The sequence below is a fragment of the Triturus cristatus genome, chromosome 6 (assembly GCF_964204655.1).
Source record: "Triturus cristatus chromosome 6, aTriCri1.1, whole genome shotgun sequence".
NCBI lineage: Eukaryota > Metazoa > Chordata > Amphibia > Caudata > Salamandridae > Triturus > Triturus cristatus.
In genome coordinates, this window is record NC_140589.1 from 200,102,459 (window position 1) to 200,126,022 (window position 23,564).

Consider the following 23,564-nt stretch of genomic DNA (forward strand, 5'->3'; position numbering starts at 1 on the left):
CGTGCATTTGCTGACAGAAAACTGTTTTGAAACCTGTCATGTTGTCAAGTTTTAGTAGCATTAGAAGCCAGTCTTTGCTTATGTGTTGATTAAATGAGTCAAGAATTGACACTAAAGTGTAGTCGTGAAATATGTAGATTGTGTGCAGTTCCCTTACCACTTTCACTGTAGTGAATGAGTTTTGGTAAACTCCTAGGGATAGTGAAGCTTGTCTAGAATCACACTGTGAGTCTGTGTGCATTTGGGAACCACTGTGAGAGAAGCATTTGGTAACATTGTGCATTTGCTGACAGAAAACTGTTTTGAAACCTGTCATGTTGTCAAGTTTTAGTAGCATTAGAAGCCAGTCTTTGCTTATGCATTGATAAAATGAGTCATGCTTTGACACTAAAGTACAGTACCATGTCTTTACTGCCCCAGAACTGAAAATTTAATATTTTTACCCAGGCACTGTCCTAGAAATAGTCTGATGATTTAGTCAGTTTCTAAGTACTTATGTTGTGAACCATTCATTACCAAATAGACTGCTTCAAATGTCCATGCAGTATGCATTTAGTTCTCTAACCACATACACAGTTGTTTTTCTCAACTTCAATTTTCTAGACAGTTTCCATATACTTCCAGGAAACACCCTATCACTCGCTTTGCAGTCCTCTAGTGACCCATTCAGGACCATGTACTAATCCATTCACTGTGCCAAAACCCAAACACTTATAAATTCACCAAGACACTCTTTCCAGTACTCTAATGATTCAGTCACTGCCTAAGTATTCATGCACTGAGCTAGGCCTTAGCACATGGACTTCTTCAAACCCCTATGCACTGTGCATGCAGTCTTCTAACCACCTAGACACTTGTCTTTCACAGTTTCAATTCCCTAGTGAGTATCCATACAGTCCAGCAAACATCCTGTCACTTCCTTTGCACTCTTCTAGTGAGCCATTCAGTACCAAGTACTAATCCATTCCCTGCGCCAAAAGCCTACCACTTATAAATTCACCCAGGCACTATCCTTGCTGTAGTCTAATCATTCAGTCAGTACCCAAGTACTCATGCAGTGAGCCAGGCTGCTTTAAATGCCCATCCAGTATGCAATCAGTTCTCTAATCAGCTACACAGTTGTCTTTCGCAGCTTCAATTCCCCAGTTAGTATTCATACACTTCTAGCAAACACCCTGTTACTCACCCAGTGTGTCTCTTTTTAGAACTGTAATCATTCAGTTAGTTAGCATGTAGTCTTTTTGTGAGGTAGGCTTTAGGGCAAGAACTGCTTCAAAGTAGTATGCATTATGTATGTAGTGTTTTAATCATCGTGGCACTTGTGGTTCAGGGCTATAGTTTTTTAGTCTGTTTTTATATAAAATGTGCTTGTACAGTAATGGAATATTGTAAATTTGAAAGTTATTAATATAGATTTATTTGTGACTCTTTTTTGCAGATACTGTTTTTCAACGTTAAAATCGAGAAAGTATGCCAGAAATAAAAAGAAAAAGAAAAGAACAGAGACAGGAGGATTATTTGAAGAAACATCAACCACAAGTATTGAATGAAAAAGATAATGTGGCTAAAAGGAAAAAATCTTCTGGTAAGATCACGAAGCAATTTATTAAAAATGTTTGTAGGAGCAAAAAGAATGTAGAGAATGCTGCAACTTCAAATAATTTTTTGAGTAAGAAAAAAAATCAAAATAAGAGGAAAAGTAAAAAAGCAAATGTTCAGTCAAAGGAGATAAAGTATGGTAAGAGAAGACAAAATCAGTATAAGGAATTACGCAAAAAAATATTTTACAAGAGAGTAGTGCATAATTTGCTGAAAGATGTAAAGAAATATAAAAAGAGAGCTTTATTTTATAAAAAGAAGAAGCATATTGAAAGCATTGTGGAAAAGGCTTTTGAAGTAAAAAGGAAACTGTTTATTTTAGTGTTGAACAGAATTCGATCACTAGATAAATCAATATATGTAATGAAGGCCAAAAGTAGGAGGAAAAGAGTTATTAATAAAAAAAAAATTGTGATGTTTTTTTGGGAGAATGTAAACACAGTTCTAGTTCAGAGCCTTTTTTTAATGAAGAGAGTTATTCACTAAGTGAAAAATTATTGTATGCAGTTGACACCAGTGGTAGAGGTTATGAGGTTAGTGATGGTTGTCCAATGGAAAAAGAGAAAATGGTTGAAAGAAATGCAGAAGAAGTGATAGCTGATGAAGTTTTAGGGAGATTTGCTAAAAACCCTGTGTACACTTGGGATTGCAGTAGTATTTGTAGTGTACAACAGGAATCTATTGAAAAATTATGTAGTTTTTTACGAGTCTATACTAAAAAAAGTGTAAAACAAAAGATTAAGCTGTTGCAAGGACTAGACCCCTGCAGAGTGAAAAAATACTGGTTTGCAAGGTCATTCACTGGCTTGTCTTTCTAGGAAAGTTTGTGAAAGTGTTTTTCACCATTTCAGAATGCTGGCAGTACATCATACTCAAATGCGGAAGTTAGTGAGAAGGTTGTATTATGCAAAAAGTCCAGCACTAAAGTTAAGTGAGTTGAACAGTGCTCTTTTGCGTGGGTCAGTTTCAGATGTGAAGCAGGTCTGTGAGGATATTGAGTTTTGTTACTTTGGGCCTCAGCAAGAGAGTGAAGAAACGGACACATTAGTAGAACAAAATGTTGAAGTCAATGTAGAACCTGTAATTACAGAATAATTTGAGGATTAAATGACAAAGTTTAAGGTAATTTCAGGTGAAAGACCAAATGTTTCTTGGATTTATTGTCGGCGAAGTCACTATAAAAATCAGACTAGGGGTGTCAATCTGTATTTTAAAAGTGAAATAGAAAATAATGATAAGTGGATGGAATTTGCAACTTATTTGTTGGTAGAGGATTGTTTTGATTTGGGATGTGAGCAGCGTATTTGCAAATATTGTTATAATAAATTAGATGGGAATAAAATGCCTGCTAGAGCTGTTCATAATAATCTAGAGTTGGTTGCTATTCCTCCAGAGCTGATAGATTTAAATACGTACGAGTCTATTCTGATACAATGTGTTCACCCTTTTCAGGCTATTGTTCGTATGGAGCCCAAAACAAGTAAATTACCTCCATCAGAGTTGCAAAGAGGATTGAAAGGAAGAGTTGTGTATTTACCATTAGTTTTAAGGAAATGTTTTGAAACTATTGATGTAGATCATGCAGAAAATGAGCCACTAGTCATTCGAGTTAATGGTGTTCCTACTAAGAATAAGAAAATATGGCAAGAGTTAGTGGATGTTAGAAAAGTGCAAAAGGCATCATTGTATCTGATAAAAAATAATGAGTACTATAGAAATGTGTTTGTTGGAGAAGAAGAAATAGATTTAGCAGAAGATAGTGAAACATTAAGTGGACAAATTGAAAAAGTGGACATGTCCAGATGGGAAGAGATCTGTGAACATTACAGTGTACATCCACTTCATTCCAAAGAGGTGATGGGGAACACAATTGAGTTGTTTCAAATGAAAAAAGCAACAGGAAGTCCCATGAGTGCATGGGAAGAGAGTTTGGAAGCTCGTTGTTTCCCGCAGTTGTTTCCAACAGGAAAAGGTGGACGATATGATGAACTTTCTGTGCAGATTCCTGCATCTGAATATCGGACAACAAGATTATATGCAGAAGATCCAAGATTTCGACAATGTATCCCTTATATGTTTCATCTTCTGTTTGAAAGTGACTTGTCTGGACTTTCATATGCAGTAAATCACATTTTAAAAACTGGAATGCATCTGCAAAATGTAACTGCAAAGGATTTTATGGATAAAGTGCATCAGAGAGATGATCATGTAGAATCTCAGTTGATTAATCTGATGGCATGTCAGCGTGGGACTAATGAATATTGGTACCGTCGACATGGAAAACTGAAATGCATGCTACGGAACTTGGGAACTCCTACATGGTTTGTTACACTAAGCTGTGCTGAGTATGCTTGGGATGATTTACTTGAATTTCTTCGAGAGGCAAATTCCAATATAAATAATATTGAATACAAGGCACCTGGAGAATTGTGCTCTTTGGATCCTGTCAATGTATGCAGATATTTCAATCATAGATTTGAAGCTATGATGTCTTTCATCTGCAATAAAAAGAATCCTCCTCTTGGAGAAGTTGTGGATTTCTTTTGGAGAAAGGAGTATCAAGCAAGAGGTGTTCCTCACATACATATGTTGCTATGGGTCAAGGATGCCCCCAAATTTGGAACAGATTCAGATGAAAGTGTTTTGTCTTTCATTGAAGATTATGCTACATGTGCTGTACCAAATAGCAGAGAAGACAAAAACTTAAAAGAACAAGTCTTACGATTTCAAAGCCATAGGTGTGGAAAATACTGTCGATGAAAGTACAAGTCAAAGGATAAGTTCTATACCAAATGTCGTTTTGGATTTCCACGTCCTGTATTAGCCAAAGGGAAAGTGAACAGTTTTATGCCAGCTGTACGACATACCATCACAAGAAAGTCTCCGAAAAACACCTACAACTTAAGAAGAAGTGAAGAATCGAAATACATAAATGACTACAACCCAGTTATTTTATCCATGTGGAACGCTAACATGGATATTTAGTATGTTGCGGACAATTCTATTGCTGTTGCACGATATGTAACGTCTTACATTACTAAATCAGAAAAGATTGAATTGAAAGAAATGTGGGAAGAGATTTCTCACGAGAAGAGTCTAAGTAAGAAAGTATACAGTTTCAGTTTGAAAATGTTATCGCATCGTGAAATTGGAGCATATGAATGTTCAGATCGGTTATCATCTGCAAGTCTATATTCCAAAAGTAGAAGAATCATTTGGGTGAGTCTAGGTCTTGCAGGAATGTGAAATCGGGTACTGAAATCTGTTCAAGAAATTGAATATTTAGCAGAAAATGACCCTGGAAGTACAGATATTTTGAAAACCAATATGTTGGACACATACTATCCAAAGAGAAGTCATCATCTTGAGAACATATGTCTCTATGAAGTGTTGCAAAACTACACTTTTAAATGGAATACTACGATGGAAAATATGGAGTGATTGGTTCTGAAGGATGTCTGGTGAAACAAAGGAAAGGAAATTTAATTAATCAAAGAAAACTGAGTTGCGACACTGCTGACAAAAGGCAATTTTACTATTTAGCCCTTTTGCAAATGTTCAAACCATGGCGTTCTGAATTGGAATTACTTGCTGATTTTCCCAGCTATGAAGATTCATTTAATGCTTGTAAAGATAGCATACAATGCAGTGCTTTCGCAAATTATGTGAAAATGTTGAATGATGAAATTGATCAAGAACCTGCAATTGCAGCTGAGATTGCTAGAGACAGTTCTCAAGATAGTCAAAGTTCTGCTGCACTGAGTCAAGATCCACTTGGACAACCAATTGTTGAAAATGAAGCAGCGATTGCCATGAATGAGGTGGAAACAGCAATGTATCAAGCACAAGAAGATGCAATACAGTTAGGAAACTTGGAAGAGCAACTAAATGTTGAACAGAAACAAATATATCAACAAGTGAAAGAGCAGATTGACCATGGATTACTTCATGAAAAGAAAGACTGCTCATGTACATCATTTCAACCTATCCGAATGTATGTGAGTGGTCAAGCTGGAACAGGAAAGAGTTTCTTAATTAAAGTAATTACAAGTTATCTGCAAAAAATAACTGAGTCGCATTTGTCTTGTGTTGTCACTGCTCCAACTGGGTTGGCAGCACATAGCATTAAAGGAATTACTTTACATCATTTACTAATGCTGCCAGTAGAGCATGAGAACAAATTGGAATACCACAAGCTATCTGGAGAAGCTTGTTGTGAAGTTTCAAGAGTCCTGAAGAAAATGAAACTTCTCATTATTGATGAGGTGAGCATGGTTTCAAACTTGATGCTTGCCTTTGTGCATTTAAGAATGCAGCAAATTCTTAAAACAGAGTATGACATGTTATTTGGAGGAAAACACGTCATAGTTTTTGGATGACACCGGTAAAAGGACAACCGGTATTTAAAACACTTGCCCATGAAGATACCAGAAAGTCTCTTGGCAGTGTTGGTAATGTGAACATTTGGAGTAATTTTGAATACAAAGAACTGACAACAAATATGCGACAGGCAAATGATGCTGAATATGGAAGTATTCTTCAAGATATAAGAATTGGAATTCTTTCAAAAAAAGGGAAAGAAGCTTTGGAGAGTCGATTACTTTGCAATGTCTTTCCAAATGAAAATGCAGTTGCTGCAAATGTGTATGTGGAAATTGCTAAAAACAAGTCAGTGATATGCTTAATGCCAACACTGCGTGAGTGTTCAATATTCAACAAAGAATTATTAAAATTGGAAAATGAAGAAATTGTCAAAATGGAAGCCATCAATAAAATACTACATGAAGGAATCACTATTATTTTAACGGGTAAGTTGAGATCAAAACTAGATTGTTTAGAAAAAGAAATATCTAAAACTGCTGGTTTGGAAAAGACACTGTATGTGTGTGTAAACTGTCGGGTAATTTTAAGGCGTAATTTGGATGTAGAGAAAGGTTTAGTTAATGGTGCAATGGGCAAAGTGGTGGATTTTGTGAATTATCAGAAAAAAGAAGGAATTGAATTTTTAAAAATTAAATTTGATCAGATTGATGAAGTTAAAGAAATTGGTCGTTGTTCAGTTCGTTTTTTGCTTGTTAAAGATTTATATGTCCGTAGGAAACAATTTCCATTTTCTCTGGCATATGCAGCGACTATTCATAAATCTCAAGGATTAAGTGTAGACAGTGCATTGGTGAACATTGGATCTACTGTATTTAAAGAGGGTATGGCATATGTTGCTTTGTCGCGAGTCAGAACATTATCTGGTTTGTTTTTGATTGATTTTGATGAGACAAAGGTTACTGCAGATGCAAACTGTGTAAAAGAGTATAATAGGTTAAGAAGGGTGTATGCTCCAAATTTAAGTCAATATCCTGTATTTGAAAAGCGTGTGGTTGGTCGAAAAAGAAGGTTAGAGAATATCTGTTCTGAAGGTATCAAGAAAAGAAAAGAACAAGATAATGTTGTGATTGCAGGTAAAAAGAAATTGGACACTGTTGGAGAGATTGTTGGTTATCAGTTTGAAAATAGTTCTGGTGTCAACTGCTATGCTGATGTAGTGGTCAATGTTGTTTTTTATCTTGAAGATTTGCAAGAGCAAATTATGGAGAATCGGCAAAAAAGATGTTGTTCTCTGTTGCACTCTGTTTATGAAAAATTGACAACAGATAGAAGTAAAATACAATCTGTTTCCATATGTTCGTAGTCTTTTGGATGTGTGTTTTGGTTCTACACAATTTACACAAAATATCCAACAAGATGCGAAGGAATTTTTAATGTATATGCTTACCATTTTTGAAAATGAAGGTGTAGAAATAGAAAATATTTTTGGCCTTTCTTACAAATGGGAACATCATTGTGAAAATTGCACGTATACATGTAGCACCAATGTAGACACTGAGAGATTTCTGTGTTTAACATTACCAGAATGTAAATCAGTGGCTTTCAATAAATTAGTGAAAGGTGCAAATCAAAACATGGAGTGTAGCCAATGTAAATCAGAAATGTTATCCACATTATTGTTAACAAAATATGGAAAATACATAATTTTAATGGTGCAACATTGTACAGCTGATGGAAGACAATTGGATACTTTAATAAAACAATTTGTTGCAACACAAATATCAATATCAGGAAGGACTTTTGTAGCAATTGCAATAATTTTCCATGATGGTCCTTCCACCACATCTGGACATTACACTGCCTATCTAAAATGTGACAAAGGCTGGACACTTTGTAATGATGCCCAGTTGGTTTTCAAACAACGTTTGCCTAGGGAATTACAAAATTCCTACCTAATATTTTTGAATCCAAAGTTTTAGGAAGCTAATTCACTCTCTGAGGAATTTATTATTATAATTTAATAGAACTACCATTGGACAGTTTACATAAAGAAGAAGTGCAAAAATACCATTTGGCCTCAAGGAAAGGTATATTTTTGAATTATGGACTTTTTGGTGGTCATTTATTCGGTGATTATTTTAATGTGGCAACATTTACAGTTTTTATAAGTTAAAGTTATAACATTTTGTAATCTGTAAGCATTTCATATGTGTATGATTTGTATTTTGTGGTATTTTACTGAGAATAGTATGTTGTTGTTTTTTTAACAATCTTTCTGATTGTTTTTTTTTTGCCCGCTGTTAAGTGATGAGTACCATTGAAATCACTATTTCAAGTGAAATTCAATATATTCTGAGAACAGCAAACAAGGCAAACAAATTACTTTGTGGAAATTATGTTGTGTTGTAAAAAATGTATTATTATATGTTATAATTTTAATTTTATTTTCTTTCACAGATCCAAATTTTAAAATGAACAATTTTTAAGAATTTATATTTGAAAGAAAAATAGGCAAAAATGAATAACATTTTTTATTCCTATTACTGTGAAGGTAAGTTTAACTAAGTCTCAATATGGAGAATGAAGAGGCCTGCAAGAATCTACAAAGTTGAAACACGTTTCTTAAAACACTTTGTTTATGTAGTTTTGAAATTTGACCATAATCAGATATTAAGTGACCTGCAAAAAAAGAGATTTGAGGGGTTCATAATATTTCATCTTTTTAGCTGTTGAAGGACCGCAATTATTTCAATCATTCTTCTTTGAACATCTTTGCAGTCAAAATTCTGTGCTTACCTTCTATAATTCGCAAGGAAATTTAAAAACGGAAATATGTCACTTTTTGTAACATAGTTATTGTGTAAGATATTCTTTCATATTTTCAAAGAGAGGAAAAGGCACTCTGTGCACTTTTTATACTCCATGAAAATATAACTTCATCATGCAGACCACTTTCGGATGAAAGGGTGTTCTATAAGTGTTGTTGTGCATGATTGCACTTAATACTCATAGAACAAGACACATGTCTAGATTTATTAGAAATCGTAAATCTCGATATGTGTGTGAACGGTGCACCATTCTACAATTGGTGTAGGAAAGCACAACAAAGAGAATTGTTTTAATTTCTCCACATTTTTATTTCTTCACTGCATGCTGAAATGTTCAGCATACATTGAAGGAGAAAAATGCATTTTCTCATTGTTTTTGTACAGGAAGGTGTGTCTTCCTGTAGAAAAACAAACAGCACATGACACAGATATCCTTGCACTATTGTGCAAGGGTGCCTGTGTCACCACATGGCTGCAGTTTAAGCAGGCGTGCAGAGACAAGCATAGATTTGCAACATATTTATGTACATATGTTGCATCCCTGTGCTTCGGAAGTACTACAGCACACAGCAGTTAAAGAGGTTACTGTGTGATGCTGCAGCACTTCCTTATAGTTCTGCACTTATACAGTCACCATATGCTACTAATGCATTCATTCAGTCAATGACGTACTACACATACATTCATCTAAACTTTCACACACTAACAAAGAAATGTTGCTCTTTTTTTAAACCAGGAAAGTTAGTTCTTAAAAGAACTTTTTTTTTTCTTCTTTCTTCTTTTATGTTTTTTGGGGGGGGTTTTGAACAATTTTGTGTTTTTTTTGTTTTTTTCTGAAAAAAAACAACAACAAAAAAAACAGTGGAAACCAAACAATGAACTTCAGGGAACAGTAAAAAAAAAACAAAAAAAAACAACTAGCAAATATGACTTTCCTGCCGGCGGCAGATGAGGTCGATTGACTGCTCGCCATAGCACAAAGTCTTATTGCACTTAGTGCAGAGCACTTCTAAAAATTGAAATTGAGGACGGATGTCCAAGGTTTGGTCTGAGGGATGCACTCTTGACGTGCTCGGCTGCGATGAGGTAGATGGCGCATGAGCAGGAGTGTCTCTCATGCGTCGGCACTCTTCACGTGCAAGATTGGTTGGATGAAGGCTCCTCATGTGCTTCATCATACTTGCCGTGCCGCAAGAGTATTTCTTGGTGGGATCCCCTCTCGATAAGACTCTTTTGCAAATCTTACATGTGACCAAGGTGGCATTGGTCTTATTCTGTCCTTCGGGAAAAGTAAAAAATTTCCACACCACTGTAGCAAAACATTTTTTCTGTGGTTCCTCCGGCAAAAAATCATCCTCAGAGCTTTGAGGTGATGCAGGTGATGCCTGCTGCCCTGAAGCCATTTTTGGTTGCAAAAAGTTAGAACTAAGTGTATACTTAGTCTAAAAAAATCTTCTTCTGTCCAAAGAGATGGTTCTCCAAAGAAGCTCAAAGAAGAATGATTGAAATGGGTGGGGTCTTTCAGTAGTTAGAACAGGAAGTGTAATGAACCAATCAAATCTCTTTTTTTTGCAGGTCACATGGGATCCGCGCACCGTGCGCTTACGCAGCACGCACCCAGTGCGCATCCGCGAAATTGAATTAAAAAGAAATATAGGATTAGATGTCAAAATATATTAGTTTTAAGACTAGTTTAGAGTTTGTCTTCAATTAATATTCACATGCAATACATAAATATGTGATTTTATATGTTAAATACTTCGCGGGATCCGCGCACCCATCGCGTCACGGACGCATATGATGCATCGCGGAAGCGCGTAAATGTCGCGTTACGTACATCGAATGTGTCGCGTATAGGCTGGGAGTCGCGTACCGGTCGCATAGCGATCGCGCACTAAACACGTACTCAACGCATACCATGCGCGGATGCTATCGCATACGTATCGTGAACGTGGGCATAGGGTGCGCAGATCCAAAAACATCTAAAATAAAGTTTTGCACTTATAGTTGAAAAAATATTTTGAAAAATATCAAAAAATATGTTTGAAAAACACATTAAGTTCAAATAATATTTTTTAATTTTTAAAAGAATTAATTGAAGAAATATGTTTAAAAAATGATGATAAAAAAGTATTTAAAAAAAAAAATAAAGAAAATGACACACTGATTTTGAAAAATATAGAAATGCAATCAAAATCATTGAACATGATATCTTTAGAGATAAGTTATAGATAGGAATTAGCATTTAAAAAACCTTTGAAATTCACTGAAAAAAATGTAGGTTTCATGCATGTTATAGTTAGGAATTGGCATTTAAAAAACCTTTGAAATTCACTGAAAAAAACATAGGTTTCAGGGGCGTTATAGTTAGGAATTGGCATTTAAAAAACCTTAGAAATTCACTGAAAAAAACATAGGTTTCAGGGGCGTTATAGTTAGCTGGACATTACCCTCGTACAAAACCCTAGCAATTCCCCTGTTATAGTTAGTTCAGCTAACTATAACTCGCGCCCCCGCAATGCACTGCTGATGACATCACATATTACATCACTCATGACATGGTCAGTGACATCACTGATGACATCACTGATGACATCTCAAATGACATCACTGATGACATCACTGATGACATCATCCATGTGATAAATTAGTGCATCTTCTCACACCCTAATATAACCTTTGATACACTGACTCAAAATTTCAGACGGCCATTTTGACAACCATAGATACTCCAATACCAATAACTACTCACCCACTCATTGACCTTTAGGTCTACATACATCTCCACTCACTCACCTGTACAGTTACTCATACTTACAGTCATTCAGTGCATTTATACACCTATATAGACACTCACACACCGCCAATCATCCGTTGAGGTACTGATACATCTAGTCAGTCATGCAAATAATTAATCACAGTAACATTTACTCACTTATACAGTTAAAAACACTCAAGTTCACTTACTCATAAAAATACTAACAAATTCTGTATCTTCCTGCAGAAAAACAAACAGCACATGACACAGATATCCTTGCACTATGGCGCATACAGCCACTCCCAAAATCACACACTCTCATATATAGATAGTTAAATGCTCTTACACACATATACACTGCGTTTCACATATGTAGTTACTGACACATGTACAACTGAGATATACATTCAATCACTAACACACCTATACATACACTCACCCAACCATGCAGTCCACCACAGATGCACTCTTAAAAACAGGCACCCACTGAATCACCCACTCACACATCTAGTCACAGAGTCACACACACCCTACCCATACAAACACTCAGGCACCCATACAGATACTCAGACAAGCAATCAATAACCCATAGAGACACTCATATAGCTATTCACAAAACCATGCAGCCACTTATACACCAACACACAGACACATACAGACATTCACACAGTTTAGTCACTAGTCTGCAGTAAAATACATTTAATAACTCACTTATGGAGTCAGTTACGCACCTAGAAAATCACCCATTCACACACTTATACACCCACTCATTCTTCCATAGGCCTTTCACTATAAATATATAAAACATATTTAAACTTTTAAGAAAAACACACATTCACTGGATGATGTCATCAGTGATGTCATCAGTGATGTCATTTGAGATGTCATCAGTGATGTCATCAGTGATGTCACTGACCATGTCATGAGTGATGTAATATGTGACATCATCAGCAGTGCATTGCGGGGGTGCGAGTTATAGTTAGCTGAACTAACTATAACAGGGGAATTTCTAGGGTTTTGTACGAGGGAAATGTCCAGCTAACTATAACGCCCCTGAAACCTATGTTTTTTTCAGTGAATATATATATATATATATACATACACACATACACACACACACACACATATATATATATTTTTGTTCATAAATATGTATGTGCAATATCCATTCGTAATGTTTACATATGCCAAATGTAATTCCACAAATATGGTTTGAGCTGCAAATGTTTAATCTTCTATGTCTATGATTGCACTGAGAGTTTTTTCTTGTTGCACGTAACACTCATCACTTTAGAAAGCAAAAAATTAAGTTGTGATCAAGGTTTAACTCGAGCCGAAACGCATAATCACGGCATTGCAATAAAGAAACAGCATTGAGCACTCATTTGGTGGTCCTTGTCTGTGTGTGGGAGCAATCCATGCAGACAACGGAGTTTAGGATATGTGAGCCGGGCTGGTTTCACCTGTCTATACACGGACCCCCTCTCCATCTGGTCGACGCAACAAGTGAAACCAACTTTTCCGAGGCGTGCCACGGAAATTGAAAGGGATCCAAAAGGATACGGATCGTCTGACCCCTGACACCAGAGAAAGCCGTAAATCCTAACCACGGTCTGTGAAGCTGAGTACGAGGACGAGGACGGCACCGACTGCGAGTCAGGTAGGCTTAAGTGTAAACCTGGGAGGAGAGGTGTGCAATACATGAACGGAGCAACCACATTGTGTGGCTGAACTCTTTTCACGTTCACTTAGATTACCGCAATGTCGACCGACATGCTGCGGGACCGTGAAGTGGCAGCAATAGAGATGTTTAACGATTTGCCATTGATGACCCCAACAAGGGGAGTAAAATGTAACATCACAAGCAATGAATCTAGCACAGTCAAAGATAAATTCAAGACTTTAGAAAAACTGATGAGGCCAGAGCAAAGCAAATGGTGGGAGTCAAGGTCTCTGCAAAAGTATATCAATGTATGGAGGATACCTAGAGGACTCAGAATACTTATAGCTCCGAGTAACGAAAATCTAAACCCCAATATGATGAAGGAGTGGGCTGAATGCAATTTGGACTCCTCAAAAAAACTGGTGCAAATATTAATTAAATATGCAGACACAGATCGAGCAGAACTATTGTAGCAGATTGACAAACACAAAGAGGAAATCGATTGTATTGGGCAAACAGAAGAGGCAATCAAATTGCGCAAAGAGATAACAATCAGATTAAAAAAAGAAGAAGATAAGATCAAAGAAAGAAAAACGTGTAAGTTCCAAGGGGTAAAACCGATTATGAACTAGGACAGACATTCACGTTCTCTGGAAAATACGACTCACTCAGAACATCTAAATTCAACAAGAGTGATGATCAAATGGTAAGTACATCAATTAACCGAGAATGTGGACCACATACGTCCAACTCAGATTTAAGCTCGACAGTGGACAGTGGGTCTGACTCAGAACTAAGAAATCCTAGGGAGAGTTCGGCGTTGCAGAAACCCTCTCTTGCAGAAGAATTGAATTTTTTATGTCAAGATCGGAGGCAGACCCTTCGACCAAGAAACCAGAGAACAAGAACAGAAACAACAGAAACCAGGCAGTGGAGGAAAGCAAACAGGCAACACTGTCAAACATAAAAAACAAACAAACAGGAAGATGGAAACAGAAATTAAGGACACTACAAGATCGGCTAGGACCATCATCAATCTAGCCAACATTGACCTAACAAAAGCTGATGAACAACTTCTCAGTCTGGGCTTATCATATTTCTTTGAGAGCAATTTTGACTACGCAACAACTAGGATGGATATCTACCGTTGTGTCAGGAAATTAAAACAAAAAATATCATGTATTGCTCATTAAAGATCATAAAACAATGAGGGCTGAGGGAAATGACACACAACCAATGATAACAGATCTATCCATGACAGATATGCCTTATCTGAATGACATGCAGAAACTATGGAGAGAAGGGTGCTTATCAAGTACACAAGACACCACATCTAACAATTGTGTGGACATGATCTAAAATGTAACATCTACAACATCGACTAGAGAGAGTATAAAACAACCTATCCCATTTTAGGTAAAGTCCACAATGAACCCCATCACCCCAAGGGTCTCCATAGACATCTTCAATGAGCAAGTCACAGTGCAAATAAAACAACTAAATTGAAAAGTACAAAATACCAAACTAAAATATAACAGACACAATCGCCAATACAACAAGCTGATGAAGAAGCTACAAGAAGACAATCAGAGAGTCATCAGAAACTACGATAAAGGAGGAAACCTTGTGATCTGGTCCAAAGAGGAATATACCACAGAGGAATTATTCCAGTTGAACGACAGGACATGCTACATCAAAAGCAATTGATTAAATTTAAAAGCCATGTATAACAACTTTTACACCAAACTACTATCCTGGAAAACACAGGGATTAATTAGCATGAGTACAAATTTCTTAAGAAAGAAAACCCAACAACTCCTTCCATTTACTTCATATGAAGATACACAAAAATGCAAATACACCGCCAGGGAGACCGATAATCTCTGCCAGAGATGGTTTGCTTGAACATACATCACAATATGTGGATTATTTCCTACAGGGATATGTCCAATCCTTACCATCATATGTAAGAGACACAAATGATTTTTTGAATAAACTGAACAACTTTGAATGGCATAGCGATTACCTGCTGATTGCCCTGGACGTAACATCGTTATATACAAGTATAAGACACAATGATGGTGTGGTGGCATTGGAACATTAATTAGCTAAGAGACCAGAACAACTAATGCAACATAGCAAAATGTTGGCCAGAATGGTGGACTTTTGTCTCAACAATAATGTTTTTATGTTTAATAATAAGCTCTTCCAAGAAACAAGAGGGGTAGCCATGGGAGCCAGCTTCTCCCCCAGCTTTGCGTGTCTCCACATGGGCTGGTGGGAGGATCTGGTAGTTGCAACAAAACACAGCGGTTATATACACGATAACATCAGGCTATTGCTTTGTTTTATTGACGATCTCCTTATAATTTGGAAAGAAACAGCAAAGAGCAATTGAGTTTGTAGCAGCAATTAATAACAATGAAATTAACCTGCACTTTACAGCCACCATTAGTGACACTTCAGTCAATTCTTTAGATACTCAGGTGTATATCAAAAATGATAGAGTAGAGACAAGAATCTATCGCAAGGAAACAGCTGGAAATTCAACCTTGCACGCCAGCAGTGCCCACCTCAAGCATCTGGTAGACAGCATCCCCTACCGGGAGATGCTGAGATTGAGAAGAGTAAGCAGCAACACTGATGTCCTTGAAAATGCCCAAAAAGAGAGTAAAGCTAGATCTTTGGAGAGAGATTACTCCCACAAAGTAATTGACAGGGCAATCCCCAAGTCCATGACACAAGATAGGACTGAGTTACTTAGGGACAAATGAGAGGTTGACACAGGTTATCCAGATCTACAAGAGAGTAGGAAGAAATCAGAAGCTAAGGAATTCAGGATAATCATGGGATTCAGTAAACAGAAAAAGATTTGCGGACGATAATCAAATGCAGCTGGCCATTAGTGTTGAGTGATCCAGTAATAGGACCATTGCTACCGCAAAAAATGTTACTCACATTCAGCAGACGACCATCCATGAGAGGTAAATTAGTGAAAACTAGCCCCGAAATGATAGAGGGAAGCGGCTGGCTCAAGACACACAAAGGCTTCTTTAAGTGCAAAACGTGCAAGGCTTGTCAGTAGGGTCTCAATAAAACGACATACCAGACCCCGTTGAGTGCCAAAGAACATAAAATCACCAAAATCTTAACCTGCATGACAGACCATGTGATTTACGTACTATTATGTCCATGTGGTTTACAATACATAGGAAGTACCAAACCTCAAGCGTATAAAAGAGTACTTCAGCACATGCAAGCTATAGCAAATCAGGACAACACATACCCGGTGGCATGACATTTTAGGGAATATCACAAGACCAACAGCCAAGATCTGAAATACTACCTCATAGAGGCAGTACCACCCAGCAGAAGAGGTGGGAATAGAGAGACAAAATTATGCAGGTTAGAGACCCGATACATCATAGAAATGGACTCCAAACACCCAGGGGGACTCAACACAACAGAGGAATTACATACTTGCCTTTAGACTTCAGAGTTTTAATTCTGATGTTTTATATTTTATATTCAATATTAATATTGAATATTACATATTTAATATAAAATGATGAATATATAATTGCCTCATATTTATGAGCCAACATCAGTTAAGAGAGATAAGGAAGTGAATAAACACTGTGTGTTAAGATCAATAAAATGATAAAAAATAAATGAAGAGATGGACAGTACAAAGGGATAAATAGGTATTTAAACCAGAATTTGGCAGATCCGAAATAACAAACAATATTTTTTTTAAAAGACACTTACCATTCAATTAGTTACCACAGTGGATTTGAATAGTACCATTGTGGGTTTGGAAGCAGCAACGAGATGTAAAAGCTTTCATCTACAACGTAGAGGCACTAGTCACTTTAACACCACTTTTTAACACATTAGCACTTTAAGACGGTCATTAGACATATATCCTAAATAACAGCAAAATAAGAATGAAGCACTTTGGCACCTTATGAAGATGGTATTAAAATATATGACCAAAATGTATTTTACAGGTAGACACACATATTATAAGACAAGGATATTGTTACCTATGCAACGATTTTCCTCAATGGAATTATGAACCATATTAAGGTTTTAATAACTCCATTTTAAAATATTTATACAAAATATATTTATTTGAAAATATTTATTTAAAAATATTTAAGAATATTTGTCCATAAATATGTATGTGCAATATCCATTTGTAATGTTTACATATGCCAAATGAAATTCCACAAGTATGGTTTTAGCTGCAAATGTTTAATCTTCTATATCTGTGATTGCACTGAGAGTTTGTTCACGTTGCATGTAACACTTAACACGTTAAAAAGCAAAAAATGAAACCGTGGCATCATGTCATGTGATCAAGGCTCAACTCGAGCCAAAATGCGTAATGGCGGCATCACAATAAAGAAACAGCATTTGTATTTGTATGTGGTATTTGTAAAGTGCAGCGATCACCCTACGGGTATCTTGGCGCTATACTATGTAAATCATCGGTCAGTGGAAGATGCCAGAAAGAGTTTTAGAAAAGAGGTCCTCTGAACTGTCAGGTTCTAGGGAACTACCATGTTTAACCTCTTTCCTGAACTGCAGAAGATCTTGAAACTGTCTAATTTCCAAAGGCAGGTTGTTCCAGAGTTTGGCAGCGGCAGAACTAAACGCCTTGCCTCCTGATTTCGCTTTGCGAATTTTCGGAGCTCTCACCAAACAGGCTGTGGAGGAACGGAGACACCTTGATGGAGTGTACCATACAAAGGTCTCCTGAAGGGGTTTAGGTCCAAAACCATGCATAGCCTTGAAAACCAAGCAGAGAGTCTTAAACTGAATCCTCTGCCTTATTGGTAACCAATGAAGCTCCGCAAGGGCCAAAGAGCCTGATGAGCGACGTGGTTTCGCCAGTGCTAGTTTGGCTGCCAAGATCTGGACTCTTTGAAGACGTTCAACCAAAAATGTTGGGGCCTCCAATAGTAGGGCGTTACAATAATCCAACCTGCTGAGAATGATACTTCCAATGACCAGCGCTCTGGCCGTCTTAGGCACCAGCGGGAGAATCTTCCTCAATGCTCTGATCAGGGAAAAACAGTTCCCCACCACCTTCTTTATATGTCTTTCCAGGGTTAGATTAGCATCAAGCATAACTCCCAAATTACGTACTTCTTTAGCTGGGACCAGAGTAGAGGCAGCAGAAGAAGGACAAAAGTTGTCAGGAAATGGGGAAGTAACTTTCCTCACAGCACAGTGTAAGACTTCAGTCTTATCTGAGTTGAATTGAAGCGAATTGGCTCTTAGCCAGTGAGCAGTATCTTGCATGTAGTCGTGAAAAGTTGTCAGAGGAATTGACTGCTTCCCCTCTAGGGAGAAGAAGAGCTGAGTGTCGTCAGCGTAGTTCACTAGTTTCACACCATGTGCCTTTATGATTTCAATCAAGGGTCTCATATAGATGTTAAAGAGAATTGGGCTTATGGCCGATCCCTGAGGAATGCCATGGTGGACATTGGAGAATTTAGATTGAAACGGCGAGAGAGAAACTGCCTGACACCTGCCGAAAAGATTGGAACGGAACCATTCTAATGCCGTCCCCGATACCCCGACCTCCTCTAGCCTGGTCAGCAAGATGTCATGGTTGACCGTGTCAAAAGCGGCATTGAGCACTCATCTGGTGGTCTGTGTCCGTGTGTGGGAGCAATCCAGGCAGACAAAGGAGTTTAAGATATATATATATATATATATATATATATATATATATATGTATATATATATATATATATATATATATATATATATATATATATATATATATATATATATATATATAAGTACCAGGTGCATTCATCCACTTCCAGGCAGGCGAGGAGAAAGCATACGGACACCAAGTCGTGCTTCAGAGAGATTTATTCAGAGTCAGCATCGGCGTGACATGCCATTACGCGTTTCGGCCAGCAGGTGGCCTTGATCACATAGAATAACAGCCAAACTGAACATCCTTATATATACAGCACTGAGTGATCACATGGTGAGTGGTGTGAAACGACATAAAAGAAATCTGGATTAATCGTTTTTCAATTAAAAACAGAAGTTATCACTTGTCATGATAAATTGTTGCGCACGTGTACAAATACATGAATATGAGTTCTTATAAAATGCAGATACTTATTGTGCAAAATCTAGCAAATTGGATTAAAATGCAGATCGCAAGAATTTCTATGTGCAAAATACGCAATAAAGTGCACAATGCAACTAGTCATATGAGGTATATGCATAAAATGACCATATCTAAATACAGAAATATATATGATATAATAAAACCCAGACCTAGTTGTTGAGGCAAAGTTGACCCTATTCATGATTATTAAAGAAATATAGGAGTACAACGCATCCTTCTGTTCATAAACCAGAGAGGCTACTATACTGGTAACAAATATGTCGGTCGAATTCGTATTTGTTTTTTTCGGTATATAAATACCTGTTTTTAAAGTGAACTAAATGCAAAAATGTGTGAAAAATGAAATGAAAGGATGAAAAAAAGGCTAAAAGCCAGAAGGAGACAGTATTAATAAATGTGAAATGAACAAAATATTGAAGTATACTACAAAGAACATCATATATAAATTCAATTGCAAAGAATTCATTTCAATAAGCAAATGTAATCAACCAGATGTTGAGTTAACGTGTCTTCGGTAGCGATGGTCCCAAATACATTGCGGTAAATACTGCCAAAGCCAAATTGTATGGGAGTTCAATTGGAAATGCCGAAGACACCAGTATCAGGAAAGATGTATCTAACAACCAAAAACAGAGAGATAAAAATAGAAAGATAAAAGAGATAAAAGAGATAAAAGGACTGGAAACAGGGAACAATTGATCACATGAATAAAAATAGAAATAGAATATCAATGGGCATCATCATGAGTCAAATTGTGGAACTGGTAAATACTAGTATAGCTATTTTCAGATACAGTTGTATAAGTCTTCGGTATTGTTAAGTCCCGTGGGTGCCTTACTGTCGAACTCAAGGATATACCTTGTTTCGAGTTGTCTTAGGGTTTTTTCTCTGTTGCCCCCTCTGCGAAATGCAGGGACGTTATCAACCACAAAGTATTTAAGACAACCTAAGTCATTGTTGTGGCACCTTTTAAAATGTCGCGCTACGGGATAGCTGGAATCATTATTGACGATGGCTCTCAAGTGCTGGAGGATTCTGACATGGGCTTGGAGTTTGGTACTGCCGATATAATTTAGGCCACATGTACACTTGAGAACATACACCACGAATTCTGATCTACAGGTGTAGTGGCCCTTGATTTGTCTAGCACTGGGACTGAAGGGAACAAAATATTCAGTGGTGTTTTGACCGAATTTGCAGGCCCTACAACTTGTGCACTTAAAAAAACCATTTTTCGGTTTGAGCCATGCACTGTTTGAGGGTTTGTCCTTGCTTGATTTCATGAGATCTCCCTTCATAGTCCTGGCCCTTCTGAATGTAATTGTAGATTTAGGGGGTAGCATAGGGGCCAGAACACCATCAGTGAGCAGAATGGGCCAGTTTTTATTAATAATGGCCCTGATTCTGTGGTGTTGTTTGTTGTAAGTCATGATCAGACGTGGGGCATCCGGGAATGGATCATCTGACCCTGGATCTGGTGTATTCGAAATGGGTATGCTCGATTTGTCAATTAGTAATGCATCTCTAGGCAAACTCTGCACTTTTTTGTAGGCATCCCTCAAGATCTTCTCAGAGTACCCTCTTTCCCTCATCCTCATTATGGCTTCTTCTGAGCATCTAGTTCTCTCCTCAGATGAACTGCAAATGCGCTTAATGCGGAGGAGTTCCCCATAGGGGATACTTTTTATGAGATGCTGGGGATGGGCACTGCTGGCGTGCAAGATGGAATTGCCAGCAGTGGGTTTTCTATAGAGTGTTGTCTCAATTTTGTTGTCAATGATCATGACCTTAATGTCAAGGAACTCAACTAAATTGGTGTCAACGTGCGAGGTGAATTTGAGATTAAAAGTGTTGTTATTTAAAACCTCAATAAAATTCATCACACTGTTAAAATCCCCGTTCCAGACCATAAAAACATCATCAATAAATCTATACCAAGTAACAATTTGAGAATCAAAGATGTCCGCATATGTACCCATGAGAACCTGCTCCTCCCACCAGCCCACATGTAGACAGGCATAACTGGGGGAGAAGCAAGCTCCCATGGCGACTCCCCTCTTTTGGGAATATAGATCATTGCCAAACATGAAGTAGTTATTGTGTAAGGCCCAGTCAATTAATTCCAAAAGCATAGCGTTGTGTTGATGAAATTTGATTGGCCTATGCTCCAGATAGTGTTTGGTGGCAGCCATACCGGTAACATGATTAATGCTAGTATATAGTGACTCTATATATATATATATATGAAAAAAACATAGGTTTCAGGGGCGTTATAGTTAGCTGGACTTTTCACTCGTACAAAACCATGGAAATTCCCCCGTTATAGTTAGTTCAGCTAACTATAACTCGCGCACCCGCAATGCACTGCTGATACGTTTTATTTTATTTTACTCTCTGGAAAGGAGACAAACCTCACATGAGAGTCACAGCGTGCTCCTGGCTGAGCCCAATGCTGTGTTACACCCACCAGTGCCCGCCGAGTGCCACACACCTCTGTGTTGAATTCCACCAGCTAGTGCGTATGCTATGACACTCTCTAGCCCATGTGCACTGTAACACCACCCCGTGAATATGTCATGCCACACTTGCCTTCGCACGGGTTATATTGCCCCATCTAACGTGCCTTCCTCGATGCCTATGTTATAAAGCACAGCGCTATGCCATACATATTACAATCTGGGATCCATATCTTTGTCACAGTGCATATGCAAAGTTACACTACCCAGCACATATTTTATATTACAACTTTAGAGACTACTTAGGTTACACAACACTGCCCTGTGCATATTACACTCCAAGGCGCATATCACATAGCAAGCGCTAGTGCCTGTGCTATCTCGCGCTCTCCAATGAATCTGTCATTGCGCACAATGTATTGCATATTATATTTCACGCCCCGGTTCATCTTATATCACACTTTTTGGTGCATAGTTTATACCATATACTATATCTAGTTTTCATTTTCAATCGTGCTCTCAGGACTAGGTTCTATATAACACTGCGTCCACCTACCCTTTTCACGGGCATTACATTTTGCGATGGGGGGTGGAGGGTCAGGGGATGTTTCTGCCAAGTGAGCCCGGAGTCACAGTCCCAAACGTCCTCTTCTTCCTGAATATAAGTGAGATTATGCTGCATACTTGTTCATATTTTAAGTAGTTCGCACAGACAAACAATAAAGTTCCTAATACCCACCTTCTCTGAACAGTTAGCTTGCTGCCCCATCCACCTCCTCCCTATCCTCTGTTGTCTGAATCCACGGACTAGCCTCCTCCCTCCTGCCATGCATGGTCTGATGTGCTGCCACTGCCCTGCATTTAGCATGATGTACCAGTCCACTCATCCTGCCCTCCATTGCCCAATTCTATGGCCCATCATTGAGCTCCTGCTTAGCCTCTGTGCTTTGCTTGCTGCCCCTATTCTCCTTCCCCCTGCCCTCCGGTGTCTTTGTGCATGCCCCTGCTCCATCCTTTTTGACCACCATGTTCCATGGACCTGCCACTCCTATCTACTCTGAGTGTGATGTTGAGCTGCCACTCCCCTACCACCTGCCTAGCATTGTCAGATGACTGTAACCTGTCCCTGCCACCTCCACCCTGCCTGTCCACATGCAATGCCCCTATCCCCTTCCTCCTGTCCTCCATGGTCCATTTTACTGCCACACCCTTCTGCCCTCCCTGGTCTATTGTGCTGCAACTGCTCCTCCTGCCTGCCCCGCGCGGTCTGTTGTGAGGCCCCTTCCCCTGAACTCTCTTGTCTGTGCCCAGGTCCTGACCCTCCCTTCTATCCTCCATGGTCCTTTGTGCATGCCCCTGCACCCTCCTTCTTGCCCATCATAGCCATTGTGCTGCCACTAACCCTCCTGCTTGCCGTGCATGGTCTTCTGTGCTGCCATGGCCCCTCCCACCTTCCCTGTGTGGTCAGCTAGCTGCTCCTGACCCCCTCCCACCTTCCCTCCATGGTCTGTGTGTATGCCATCATAGTCTCACTGTTGCTCTCCATGGTGTGTCTTGTTTCTAGTGACCATCCTGCCTGACCTCCATGGTCATCTTGCTGCTCCTGCCCTGCCCTCTTGCCCCCAGCCCTCTGTTTCCATGTGCAGACCCCTATTCCCTCCCTCCTGGCTTGTCTGTTCCATTGTAATGCCCCTGATCCGTCCCTCCTGCCCTTTATGGTCTGTTATGCTGCAGCTTTCTCTCCTGTCTGTCCATTATGGTCAGCTAGCTACCA